Source organism: Delphinapterus leucas, chromosome 2, assembly GCF_059928025.1.
Source record: "Delphinapterus leucas isolate spDelLeu-1000000601 "Yukka" chromosome 2, BTC_Dleu_Yukka2, whole genome shotgun sequence".
In the NCBI taxonomy this organism is placed as follows: Eukaryota; Metazoa; Chordata; class Mammalia; order Artiodactyla; family Monodontidae; genus Delphinapterus; species Delphinapterus leucas.
In genome coordinates this window covers 174,434,527-174,449,608 of record NC_143130.1, presented here as the reverse complement: position 1 = coordinate 174,449,608, position 15,082 = coordinate 174,434,527, and positions in this window count along the sequence as shown.

Below are 15,082 nucleotides of genomic sequence, written 5' to 3'. Positions count from 1 at the left end.
TCAGAAGAAATGCACTCCATCTACAAAATAGTTTAAATGCTTTCCATATTCATTGTGAGGCAACAATGTCTCCTGATTAAAAAGCCATATCAAAGCTGAAGGGTGGCTGATGTAGCTTGCTTTGAAGGATGTTTCAATTATATTTCAATGGTATCAATAATATTAAATAAGAAGAGCTAAGGGAGCTTTCACCAACTCCTTACTTTTATGCTTTGTCTCTTGATCATCAAGGGGACTTATCTTTGGCAGGAAACCCCCCAGAGAAAATTTTAATTATAGCATTTGATTTTTGCACCCTCGTATGACATAGTGTCACAGAGTGTGTGGTTTGCAAAAGGAAAGGGAGTTGGTTTGCAAGAAAATGAGAATTCTTAAATTCACTGGGAACCAGGTAAACATGTCCTGCTAAAGGGTTTCTTTGTCACTCTTCTCTGAAAGACGTGATCATTCATGCCTCATTCAATTAAAAGGCCAGTTGCTGATCGCCTTCCAAGAGAGGCAGTAAGTGCAATGGTTAGAGCATGGCTCAGGGCTAGACACTTCCAATCCCAGCCTTATCTCTTCTTCACAGTGATTTGAGGCACTTTGCTGGGTCTCTTTTGATGCTTCCCTTTCCCTGACTGTAAAATGGGAATAAAAATAGCACCAATCTCAGGGCCAGGCTCACAGTGAAGCACCACATAGGTGGCTGCTCTGGTCCTTATGATGATGTACGATCCCAGTGCTAGCACAGTGGGGATGAGGTGGGACTTGTTCACTGAAGATGCTCTGGGTCCTGAGGTGTAGACAGATATCCCCTTGTCTAGAACAGTGGGTGGTAGCCGCTATCTCAGAAGCACAAGCTAAGCATGGTGGGAGCACACGTTCTCCAATCCCCTAGTCAGGATGGGCAAAATCTGGTGGACACTCTTGTCACATCAGCCAAAGATAAGAGCTGTGGTCTCAGGGCTGTTTCCTGGGGTTAGCTGGGGGGTCAGCTCAGGCAGGTTAAAGCTGCCCCAGGCAGAGAGATGGCTGCCACTCCTAGCCTCTGCCAGAGACTCCAGGTTTAATACATTCAGTTCACAAGGCCCAGGAGGCAGATGTGAGAGAGATCCCAGAGGTGAATGTCCAAAGGCAGCAGCTCAGGCCAGAAAGCAAAGTGTGACATGAAAGAGGTGAGTATCCATAACATCAGCTGTACTTATTTCATTACGATCACTATCATTCTTGTCGGTGTTGCTGCAGTTGTTATTGCCATGAGTTATTGCCAGCTCTTTCTTAATTTTCTTATTGTAAAATTCTGAATAATTTCATCAATATGGAACTCCCTCTTTTCTTTGCTGCTTGGTTCTGCATGTGCCTAGCCTGCCTGGTAGACTTGAGGATTTAGAGTGACTCGTCCCCGACATTAGCCCACATGAGAAGATCTGACAAGTCCATGGCCCCAACTCTCCTGTCCTGTCTCACAATGGTAAAACACCTTTCTTGTTTGTTCCCTCTTCCTGTCGTTGAAATCTCTCATCATAACCGTACTTCTGGGTCTCTGGATAGATGTGTTTTCTCCCCCAGTCTCTGCCTAGGACATGCAATCATACCTCCCATGTCCCTTCTTCTGTCCTATTCCATACTCCCAAAATGCTCTTATCCTGGACCACCCTGAATTTTGCTTTACACAGCAGAGGAGCATCCAGTCTTCCGGACCAGCCTTCAGATCTGGTTCCATCCAATAGGAGGTCATTTGGGGTCTGTAGCTCACCCCCATCTTTGCCACCCTCTTTCAATCAACGGAGCCATCCCTATTTTTTTTCTGCAGACATTTCCAAGTGAAACCGCTTTTAAAAGATGTTGAAGAGACTGTCATCAAGTCACGATGATGTTGGTTGGGGAAAGGTTGTAGTTGATTAACCTATCTTGCCTTGCTGTCTCAGAGCAGGCTCCCTACACCCACGCTGGTTTAGCAATCTTTACCTGGCTTACAGTGGTACTACAGGTCAGCACCATTTGATGAGCCTCGAGTTAGCACCCTAAAATAGGCCTTCCATATTAGAAGTGACATATTTTCAGGGGACTTGAGCAGTTAAGAACTGCCAGCATTGACTTTCAGTTTGAAGGCATAAAGAATGTCAAGTCCATGTGACACAGTCATCATCCCCTTCATTGTAATGCAACTTTGTGGCATAGGCGGCATCCTTGGTATGCGAGTTTCCATGCAAATAATGTCATTTGAATCCTTTTAATGGGAGATAACGACACAAGAGCTCCTGGAGCCAAGGGAACAGTCTTGAAATGAGGACTTTCAAGTGACAAAAAGCAAGGTGTGCCTTCTTATTTGTCACCTTCTAATTTCTGCTCTTTTTTTCCTCTGATTATGGGCTGCTGTTGCAGAACCTCTTTGTGAACCCAAAACTAGGAGCCCTGACCTGCAAGACAATTGCTGCGCATTTACCATGGACCACGCCATGTTCTTAGGTATTCATTCATTCAGTCCTCACCAAAACCCACAGCAGTAGTTTTTATGATTGCCCACAGCAGAGAGAGGTGACGTAACTTTTCCAGGGCCACCAGCTAGGAGTTGAAAAGCCAGGGGCGTGGGAAGCCTTTCCTTCTGTCCTAATGCTTCACTATCATTCTCCTTTAGAGTAATCATTTTCTCTGAAGTAATGCACACACCTCTGTCTTTGGATCAATCAGCATTTGGTTCAAATAATGTGAAAGCCCGATCTCAAGTCCCAGGGTAAGGCTTAGAGCTGAGCCGACCATCCCTGGCTCCATGGGATGTGGGGAAAAGCTGTCCCCTTCATCTGCCTCTTCTGACTCCAGAGTGGGTCCTCACTTCTCAGGTGAACGTGACCACATGATGAAATGAATGGGAAAAAAACAACACATAAAAAACATGGCTTTGGGAGTGTGTGTGGTGGGTGCACAAAGCTTGATCCTCACAGGGTGCAGAGAAATATTCTGAATAGCAGCGCTTCTGTGTCCTGCTTCCTGTAGACAGGCAGCCTCCAGCCCTCCCTCTCCCCTCCTCCTGTGTGGCCTTGACCTTGGCTGTCTGGCAGTCATCTCAGAGGAAAGACAGAGGCAGATGGGGGGCTCCTGATATTTAATAAGGGCTTGACATTCCCCACGGCATGCCTTAAAATGGGACACAGGGCCCAAGGGGCAAGGTGAGTCTTAAAACCAAGCCAGACCCCAGTACCTCCCCCATGGATAAAACAAACCAGGGCATGAACCCTGGGTTCAGTGTCCCTAAGCATAAGAAAGGAGAAAGTGGTTCAAGTCTTTGGAAAAGTGAGCAGTGATGTCCCCTGCCACACCACCCTGCCGTGGTCTAATGCTCTTGAGGATGCCAAGAAAGAAAGAAAGGGCAAGACATGATCTCCCTGCAGTGGAAGAATCCTTAGAGAGGATTTGGTCCCCAGTACACTTTGCATCCCTTTTGGATGAAGTAATTGAGTCCCAGAAGGAAGAACCGACATGGTTCAGGTCCAGACATGGTCTGCAACATGGATCTCAGGACTCCAACTCTCTTTTTGTGGCTACCTCTCTTTAATTCTCATCTATGACGCCAGAATATTAAATTTTTAAAACTCCAGCAAAAGTTATTTAAAATGCAGGCAAGCTCACGAAGGAAATAAGACTGCTTTCTTTAAAGGTCTTTCCAGGAGTGGGTGCCATTTGGGGCCCAGCAGGGTACAGTGGGAGGAGCACGAAGGAGACAGGTTTGGGTGGGGACTGCAGCTTGCAGCCACCTGGCTCACCATTCCGGGAGCCTCAGGTTCTTCTGATCTAAAGCAGGATGACTGATATGCATCTTCAGTTTTGGTCATGAGATCAAATGCATTTATGAACAATTGAACAGTCTCTAATATATAGTAGATGCTGAATAAATGGAGTCCCTTTCTATGAGATATATTTCATCGTAAATGTCCCTCCTGCCTAAAAGAAAAAAAAAATCAGTAGCCAGAAGATATATTTTAATAGGGTAGCTCCAATGTATTAACCAAAGTGTTTTCTAATATGGTTCTTAGAAGAGGAAAATAAGTCTTTTTTGCCAAGAGCCTAACTTTTGTCAGAGGGAATTTAAGACCCAAACCTCCCTGATTATGACACTTAATCTTCCTATGAACTCACTAAAACCTAAAACATGATTGCATATCTAAAACCTGAGGATCTTAAAACATTTTAGATATTAGATTATTTCTCTTTCTGAACTTGAACCAGAAAAAGCATAGGACTTGGGGTCCTTGCTTTTGGTGTGAGCTTAGGGTCTGACACTTGGGGTATCACATCACTTGGGACTGAACGCAGGTGTGCTTTTACCTAACTAGGTAACTTAGAGCATACTTACTGAACTTTGTCCTTGTCTATGAAATAGAAAGGGTCAAATGCTGTGATACCTGAAAAGCTGTGATCTAGCTCTGAACTCAGAGCGGTCCCTCTGTTCTTCATCTTCCCTTCTTCTCTCTTCCCTGAGTCTACCCATCCTTCCAGGCCCATCTCAGGCCCTTACAATGCACTCTCCAAAAAGACCCCCGCCTCTCAACCATGCCCTGAGCTGGTCCTGCTTTTCTCCCTAATCCCTTACAGATCCTTAGGTCCGATTGTATTTTGCTCATCTTGCCTTGCACTACGTTTGTTGAACCGATGCCTTGGTTCTTGTCTCCAACCCTCAGCCATGGTTACTGACCACTGGTCAGACTCCCTCTCTGTGTATCCAAAGATGAACGAGTGTCTTCTGAGACCCACTTTTGATTCTCCTCCATTACCAGCCATTTCAGGAGGCTGTGTTGGGTGTCAACAAGATGATGGCACTTGATCCTTCGTAACAAGTGATGTCATTGGTCCCAGGAACTTTCTTACCAAAACCCAGTGCCCCTCAGATCTTTGAGTATATTCATTTAACATGAGAAGACCCTACAGGTTATACAGTCAAGGGTTTACCATTGCTATAAGAACTTTATATGGCCATGAAAATTATTTCATGCTGTTCAGAAACTCAGGTTTACTATTATATAAATTTTTTGAGTCCCCCAAATTGAGAAATACATTTATTATATTTTTAGTAAGTAAATTATATATACATATGATTATATATATATGATTTATATATATAAATCTTCTGCAATGAAAACCCCCATGAAAATTATGAAACTGCTGTATTATTATTACTCTCTATGACACAATCTTCTCCTAGACCTACGATTTTTTTAAAAATCCTTTATCTCTGCCCAAATGGCCCATTTTCTTATGATCTTAGTCTATGTTAGAATGCATTTATTTGGATTTTGAAAATTTAGTCTTTCTGGACTTTCATGGCAGAAGTCCACTTGCAATTTGAAATGCCACCAGCACCTCTCTTTCCGTCTTTCATAATTGATCTGCTTCCAAATTTAAAATTTAGTTGCAGCCATACCAGCGTCTGGCAGGGGCCATGTGTCCTAAATCACGGCCATGCGTGTCATCTGACCCTTCCTCCTGCAGTCTGTTGGAAAGCCCATGCAAGCTTCTTCCTCTAACCTGGGATCAAACAGTGTTTCTCACCCAAATTTGATTAAACGTGCCCTCCCTCACTGCAGTCCATATGGCATCAGAATGCAGGCTGCCTTTCTCATTTTTCCAGACTCTGGGGTCAGACAGTGCCCAGACACGCAAATAATAGTCAAATTAGATAGGAAGTTGTCAAAGGAGTCCGAACACAGACAGAGGCAACCCCTGACCCCACAACTGGTCAAAGGTCTGGTTCAAGTTTCTCCTTCTTAATCTGTCACCACAGCAACATTAAAAACAGCCCTTTGAATGAAACCATTTACAGATTCTACTCTTTTTTCTTCCTTATTTCAAAAGTTTTGCCTTTACTGCGACTTGAATCTTGCTTCTTTTAAAGGACATTAACAATTCTCATCTGAGAAGACACATTTATAATATTAAAAGATGAGAATTTTTTTTCCCCCTCTCTCTCTCTTTCAGGAAAGGACCCAACTTAGGATATTTTCTCCTCACTAAATTTAGATGTAGACCTTTTTTATTTTCCAAGTCAGAAAAGGCACCAATAAATACGACTGTCTGCCTAACACACATCCAAACTTTGAACACCTGCCAGCAATTCTAAAAATATTTTAAGATCCACAGCAGGCTGTGAGAAAAAGAAGAAAAAATAATACAGTGGGATAAGGAGACATTGTCGCCCAAGAAAGACAAGGAGGCAAGATTTAGAAGGACTCCCAAAGTCATATTTAAAGGCCAAAAAATTTGTTGAAATGCTACGATAGTGAAGATGATCTTGATGTTTTCTAAGCCTTCCTCTGCAGTAACAGTCCTTTGCCTTCTTTTGCCCAGAGCAGAAGGGGATGGAGAAGGGAAAGCTGGTCATGTGATTCCACATATTTTCTTTTTTCAGGCTGATATCAGGATAGCCACCTCCGTGATTGAAAATGCAAAGCTTTTGTGTTTTCTACTTCTTGTCTGATTTTTAAGTTGTGATTGATGAAGGTGTCGACGATATTCCCTGGGGCAGGCTCTGTTGGAGGAAATTGATGGTGGTCTTGGTATGGACACTGAGAAACACATGAGGGAGAACACTCAACACGCCAGATTCACTCCAATGAAAGATCTATGAAGTACACAGAGGGGAAGGAGTAGGTGGACCCTAAGTCTTACAGGGAGAGGGATCTTTGTCCATTTCATTTCCTGATAGGCCCTAAACACTTAGAACATTGGACTAGCACAATAAGTATCTGTTGAATGAATAAATCAGTTAACCCACTGTCTATTTAAACAACTTTTTTAAAGTTTTAGGGGTTAGTAATCTAGGAGATATTCATATCCCTCTGGCATATACCAAAAAGAGAGAGCAAACTGAATTCTACTGTAAAGGATTCCATGGATTACAATAACAGAAAATCCAATAATTATTCAATTAAACAATTAGGAAGTTGTTTTCACCTTAAAATTCTACATGTAGAAAGTGAAGGGCTATAATATTAACAGCTTAACAGTACCATTTAAAAATCAGGCTCTTTGTTCCTTTCTGCTATTCCATTTCAAGTATATCAACTACTGCTGCTTGGTTATAAGATTGCTCTCTTAGACCAAATCATCATGTCTGTATTCAAAGTGGAAAGAGGGGGAACTGGTTTGGAGCGGCCACATTTGTCCCTTTTATCAGAAAACCAGAACCTTTCTCAGAAGTTCCTAGTAGGCTTCTACTTCTTGTCATTGACCTGCACCTTTGTGTGCCAATCTATATTGGTTTTCTACAGCTACTGTAACAAACTACTGCAAATGGGGTGGCTTAAAACAACAGAAATTTATGGTTTCACAGTTCTGGAGGCCAAAATCCAGGTATCAACAGGACTGCATTCCCTCTGAAGCTCTAGAGGAGAATAGAAGCTTCCTTCCTTCCTTCTTCTAGCCTTTGGTAGCTCCAGGCATTCCCTGTTGTGATAGCATCACTCCAATCTCTGCCAGCATCCTAACTCGGCCATCTTCCTTCTGTGTCTTCACATTGTCTTCTCCACGTATGCCTATGTGTTCAAATCTCTCTCTTCTGATAAGGACATGGATCTTATTGGATTAGGGCACACCCTAGTCAAGTATGACCTCATCTTAATTAATTACATCTTTAACAATTTTATTTCCAAATAAGGTCATATTCTGAAGTACTGGGGGTTATAATTTCAACAAATCTTTTTGAGGATAGATTTAAACCCATAACACCCTGCTTGGCTTCAGGGAAATCCATAAAAGTGAAAGTTTTCCTTTGTAAACTTTTACAGTGGAATGTGTTAAAAAGGAGGTTGGGAAAGATTTTGGGGTCAACCAATGAGAAGCATCTGTCTTGTCTCTTGATCCACATGATAAATGATGGACCATTGAACATCATCAACACAGAGATGCCTTTCAATAAGCTCTTAATTATGTTTATCTCATATAAATATAGTGTAACTTTACTGTATTATATTAAGCCTGACACATCTCTGAAGACATCAACTTAGACTATTTGGTTGGGAGCCCTTCGTAGAAGACTGGGTCAAGATCTTGACAATCTAACCTCTTAGGCCCTACCTGGAAATGTCTTTCTCTATTTGAAGGGGAAAAGTGAAATAAGAAATGACTCTTTGTCTGAAAACTCCAGGGTCAATTCAGAGTGTGTGTGCTGGGGAGTGGAGTGGGGTGGGGTGGGTTAACTCATAGTCATTGAAACAGAAACACAGTGACACAGCTCATTTGTTGAAGTGGGCATTCAAGCCTGAGAGGGATTTGAGATATTGGTAATTTCACCGTTTTCCAACCCCCTTCGAACAATTACATCACTGAATTTCTTCTCGCGATGCAAATTTATCAATAGCAATCTACTTCTGTAAAACAACAAGCAGATCCATTTTAAATTAAAATAGTCTCAGAATATTGTCACACTAGGCCATCAGGCATAAACTGTGGAATTTTGGCACTTGTAGGATTTTATGACTTATCTTTGCATCAGTTAGCTGATGTTGAAAAAATGTTGTGTAACAAACAGCCACAAAAATCTCAGCAGGATACAACAAGAAGCATTTACTTAACTCATGAGCCTGTCCATCATCTGGGGGTAGGCTGATCTAGCCTGGACTTGGCTGGTTTGGACAGGATGCATCCTTGTGTCTGTGGTCAGCTATGTGTTTATTGATCTAGGCTAAATTCAGCATGTGGTGACTCTTCCATGGCTCTCTCATCCTCCTTCTGGAACCATCAAACAAGCTCAGGCATGTCTTCTCAAGACAGTGGTAGAGATGCAAGAAAGCACGTTTTTCTGCTTATATCACATCTGCTAACAACCCATTGGACAAGAAAACCAAATGGCCAAATCCAAAGTTAAGGGTTGGGAAAGTCCTCTTACCCGCAGTAAGCAGGCACTGGTGAGTCACATGGCAAAGGTACAGATACAGGTAGAGGTGACTAATTCGGACCATTGATACAGTACTACCACAATCCTGGAAACTTCCTCATGCACAGTAAGAGAAACATGACTGTTAAGTAAAAGACACTAAATAGTACAGGTGAAGAAATGAGGAAACTTCAGTTGGCTGATAGATACCTTATTACAGAGCAAGTTAAGGAGAGTAATTTAAACCTTAGTAAGAAAATTTGTTCTCACATGCTTCCTATTCCTTATTCAGCTAGTCAGGTCAGGTAATCTTTAACATTAGAAATACATTTAAAATATTTTTCAAACTTATTTAGGAAGCAGTTCAGACAGTGCCTCTTGAGATAAATAGGTACTCTTTGAGAAACCACAAAGCCAGGCTAGGAAATATTATTTTAATAATTATCATCAACAACCTGGCCCTAGATATATGTCATTCCTTGGGTAAGAAATTAACAAGTGTATAAAATGAAGTGTCAAAAACACATATACTTGCTTGTCTTATCACATCTTTAGGGCACTGTACAGGCAACAGTTATGTATGCATGTCTACAATATTTTCTGAAAACCAATAATCAGTTTTCCAATTCTCTAGATACCAACTGGGTGTCAAACAATTCAATTCAGTTTTGACACTAACTACCCAGAGTTAACCTCAGACCCCACAGGTTTAAGTGTTCAGTCCCACAAGACTCTCCCCACTACAGACACCCGTGCTTCTGTACTTCTGACTGACTGGCTGTAAATTATAGTTCCCACGACTCCTATTCTCAGCTAGAATGGCTCATAGAACTCAGGATGGCACTTTACTTATGCTTACCATTTATTACAAAGGATAAAACTCATGAACAACCTGAGGTAAGAGATACATAGAGCAAGGTATGGGAGGTGAGGTGCAACATGGAAGCTTCCATGCCCTCTCCAGTTGTACTTCCTCTCAGCACCTCCATGTGTTCACCAACCTGGAAGCTCTCTGCATCTCATTATTCAAGGGTTTACAGAGCTCAGTCTCCAGCTCTCTCCCATTCTATTCCCAGAGGTTGGAAGTCATTAGGGCTGTAAGTTACAATCATCTAGTCACTTGATCTTCCTGATGACCATCCTAAGGCCATCTAGGGACCCCCACTCTAAGTCACCTCATTAGGATAAACCCGGGTATGATAGTGAGGGGATCTTAACAATAACAGAAGATACTCCTATCACTTAGGAAATTCCAATTGTTTTAGGAACTCTGTGCCAGGAACTGAGGACTAAGACCAAATATTTATTTTTTTATTATATCTTAGCATGTAAGTAGTTAACTGAAGACATACTGAGAACAGACATCAAAATCTACTCCCCATTGAAAAATGTGGTGGCCTGAATCCCTTTGATGTGACTTTGTGGACATTACAGTACAGGCTACAAAGTCCATGAGTTGGACTCTCTTTGGACCTGGATATGTAATACCTGGGTCCATCACTCTACTGCCTAGAAACCTTGAAAATAAGATAGAATCCAAACTCTAACAAGAAGTGTAGGACCTTTTATGATGTGATTTCTGTCCAAACACAGGACTCTTTTACTTGATTTCTGCCTTCTTTCCAGTCTCCTCTTTAAACTTGGCCTCCATTTCAAACCCTGGATTTCTGTACATATCAGAGCTTCTGCCTTCAATACACATCTAGCCTTCTTATCAGTCCTTGAAATGTTGACTGAGATGCCCTTTCCTTTAGAAATCCTCCTCAACATCCCAGACAGATGGGGACAGGTGTCTCATAGCCCCTGCCACTCTCTTATGGCACGCATCACCCTGTGCTCTAGTGGCTTTCAGGACAATCTACTCAGTAGAGTGAGTTTCCCTTTGGACCTCTATTACCCCTTGCAGTGTCACTATTGAAAGCTCTTGGGGTATAGAATTACATAAAATAGAGAACATTCTCTGTCATCCTGAAGTTCATGTTGTAGTGGAGAAGACAATTAACAAAATAAATAAGTAAATTATATTACATATTTGATAGTAGCAATTACTAAGAGGAAAAAGTAAAGCAGAGGGTGAAAGGAATGTCAAGTGGGAAGAGTAGATATATTAGGTAAAAATACGAGAAAAATCCTCACTTAAAACATTATACTGAACTCATCTATCCATATATCCATTTATCCATCCATCATTCATCCATCCATGCATCCATCCACCCAACCATTCATCCATCCATACATACATACATCCATCATCCATCTATCCACACAACCATTCATCCATCCATCATTCATCCATCCATCCATCCATCCATTAATTCATCCATCAGTCATTCATCCGTCCATCCATCCAACAATCTGTCAGTCCATCTGTCCGTCCATCCATCCATCCATCCACCCAACCATCCATCCATCCATCCTTCTGTCTGCCCATCCATCCATTCATCCATTCATTCATTTATTCATTCATTTATTCATTCATTTATTCATTCATATATTCCTTCATCCATCATCCTTCTATCCTACTAACCAACCAGTTATTCTTTAAGTTATCCATCCAATTATAGAAAAATGCATTCAATATTTTACTCATCCATTCATTGACCCATTCATCCATCGATCCATCAAATTATCCACAAGTTAGTTGGTTTATTTGCTCATTCATTTATTCACCAATTCATTTATTCATCTATCCATTTTATTTATTTACTTATTTGTTCAAATATCCATTCACATAACAGATATCCTTCATTATCCTTCAGCACTAAGAAAAACAAAGGGGGTGTGAGTGAGACAGTCAGAGCGAAAATTGCTCAGGCTATCCCTGATTGTAAATGTTTAAATGCATTTTATTTAAGTACTCATGTCCTTGCTGAAGCCTCTGCTTGGACCCTGAGTGCCTGCATTGAGCTTCTGGGATGTCAGATAACAGGGCAGCAGTTCCAGGTGCCTTATCACAGCCTAATACTACTAAAAGGATGCTATCAGGCTTAACCCTGTCACCTTGAACCATAAATGAATAATGCACACCTTTCACAGTTAATATTCATCCAGACTGTCTCCATATATTAGTCACAAAAAGACAGTTTCTCCCTGGGTCCAAGAGCTTTGGTGCCACAGTAAAGGGTATGGTGACTTCAGGGGAAAATGTTAGGGTGAATTCACACTTTGTAGCTGAGTTTACCCATACCACCTCAAAACAGAAAGCAGGATAGATAGATTAATAAAAGAGAAAAGTAAGGAGTACATGGCATTAATCAAAAACAAGATCAATATTCACATGGAACAGAAATCCAGTACCTAAATGAAGTTAATGCCACAGGCTGCCAAAGTTTAAGCTTGGAAGTAAGCAGCAGAAGTTAGAGTTTCATATCCTAAGGCATAATATTTTTTTCTTTAACCTACTATATCCACAGTATTATCATTTCAACATGTAATCAATATAAAACATATTGATGAGATAGTTTATATTATTTTCCTTGAACTAAATCTTCAAAAGCCAGTGTGAATTTTATGCATATGGCACATTTCAATTCGGACTAACCACATTCACGTTCCCAATAGCTACTTGATGCCAGTAGTTATTAACTGGATATCACAGGTCTCAAATTTGGAGGTAATATTAGGGCTAATGGGAGTAAAATATGGGGAGTGGAGATGAAGAATGCATTTTTTCATTTGTTGGTAAGGAGGATCACTGGGCATTGACACAGAGTTAGTCAATTAATACCACAGTGACCTTTTCAGGTAGGTATTTTTTTTCCCATTTGTAAGCATGGGGAATGCCAGGCACAGACAAATTCAATGACGTGCCCACAATTGCAGGGTCAGGAAGCAGCGACATGTGAACTAGAGTCTGGGATGCTGAAAGTAGAGTTCTTTACTGTGCACCTGATGCCCCCCTGAATATTAAGCTGTGTGTGAGGGAAGCGTACACCCTACGTGACTCTCAGCTCACAACGTTTGCCCTGTCTCTGCAATTACTTCTTGTCTTGCATAGTGGCAGGGGGGCTACTCCTCCTGTGTTGTTGCCACTTAGCCAGCTGATGCTGTCACCTCCTCCCTCCTTCCTTTCCCTGGTTCCCCTGCTCCAGGAACCACTGATCTACATATCCAGTGCCCCACCCTCCTCTCCTCTCAATCCTCAGCCCCCTGGACAGGGGGTACATCATCTCTCCAACGTTTGGTGCATGATGACAGACAAATGGATTCTTGGAGCAGCCACCAGAAAACCAAGACCCAGACATTAAAATGAATTAAGAAAAAAAGTACCTTGTCATTTTCCTTGTTTGCTTCATCAACACGCCAGTAAATCACCAGAAAGCACTTAACGGACACAAGTTTGTAATGTAAATAATAAGACCCTTTGGTCACTGACAGAGCTCCAGAAGCCAAACTGGAGAGGCTGCTTAGAAGAGAGGTGGGGGGTAGGTATCAATGCAGAGCCTCTGGCTCAGGGCTCGGCTTCTGGTCTTGGCTTCTCTGCCTGCTTCCTCCCTGCACATTCTCACCCCCGGCTGAGTTTCCCCATCAGTAAGTAGGGCTAAGAGTCCCCATGTAATTTATATACAGAGGTAATATATTACTTTGTTTTATAGAAGCTAATCAATTTATTCATGTTATTTTATTTATTGATCCACCCATTCAAAAAGCGTCTATTGAACCCCTATAATGTGCCAGGAATTGTGCCTGGAGATTCAATAACGTGGGATCTCAATCTATTTATCCTCTCAGCCCCGAGAACGTGAACCCTATAGAAGCAGAAACTGAGTCCAGTGTCTGCTTCCATGTTCCACTAGAACAATAGTGTCTGACTTTTGTTGATCAAAACTTATTAAGAGAACAAGATCCCTGACTTCAAATTGCTCACATTCCAAATGAGGAAGACAGGCAGGTCAAAAGATGACTCGGAACTAGAGTGTTATTACATTCTCACGTTTGGTGGTGGAGAGATACCAGGTGTCAGATATCATGGGAGGCAGAGCAAGGGCACTAAATGTGGCTTTTGAGTGTCAAGGCAGGCTTCCTGGAGGAGGAATTTTCTAAGCTGAGGTTAGAAGGGTAGATAGGAGTAAAAGAGGTGAGAAGGGGATGTAGCTAGCCTCATAAGGATGATGGCAAGCTTCCAGGAAAGGTACAAACCTGAAGAATTGGTCAGCTGCCTCAGAAGTGCTGGGGCTGGAGAGAGACAAGGTTCAGGCCCAATGCTTCAGGACAGATAGCTGGAAGATAATAGAGAAAGAATAGTTTTGGGCATACACAGACTGTGTTTTTGCCCTTCCTCTACCAGCTTTAGCCATATGACCTTGGGAAAGTCACTGTCACTTCTCTGAGCCTCAGTTTTTCCTCTATAAAATGGGACTAGCAATCCATACAAGTGGAAGGTATTTTTGAGGCTCAGATGAGATAAAATTGTATAGTTTAGCTTTCCAGTTCTGTCTGAGGAATTAGCCAAAGGAGTGCCGTGTCCCAAATGCATCACTCACCAATCATCAGACATTTGGTTCACACCAAAAAGTCCTTGAAATTCTGTTCTATCAAAATTGCCCATGAGCATATCTGGACCATGCCACATGGTCCTTCATATTTGGTCCTATTAAAAATTTCTATACATAGAACACATTCCTGGGTTCATATGACCCATAACATTTATTTATACTTTTGGTTTACAGAGTGAATATATGTAAAAATACTAACACATTTTATTCGTCCAATTATTGTGTTGTGGCTGTATTGTTAATAGGAACACTCCCTGCCTTGGTAGCCTAGGTTGTAACGGCACATGGGGTTAGATAGACAGGTTGGGGTTTGGAGCTTGCAGAGGAACAGGATTTATATTAACTATGCCAACTGAGGAAATGCCTGCGGTTAGAGAAATGCACAGAAGGTGACGAGTTGAGGATGGGATCTCATGATGCCTGGTGCATTAGTACATCACTGGTCATTTAGTTGGATGTGGCTGGGTCATTCAATAAGGGTGGAGTTTGAAAGGAGGAGCTTGGTCAAGCTGCTGTATAAAATGCCTAGTGCACATGTTGATGTAAACACCTTAGAGACCATCTTAATTATTCAGAGGAGTGAGAACAGGTGTGGCTCTCCTACCGCAGAGTGGACAGGTTTAATAGCCACCATGAAGGAGATGCTGGGCATCTAATTAAGCCACTACAACTACCCCATTGCCCAGGGTTAATGAGTGATGTTTCCCTTGTATCAACGCCCTGTAGAGGCACAACTGTG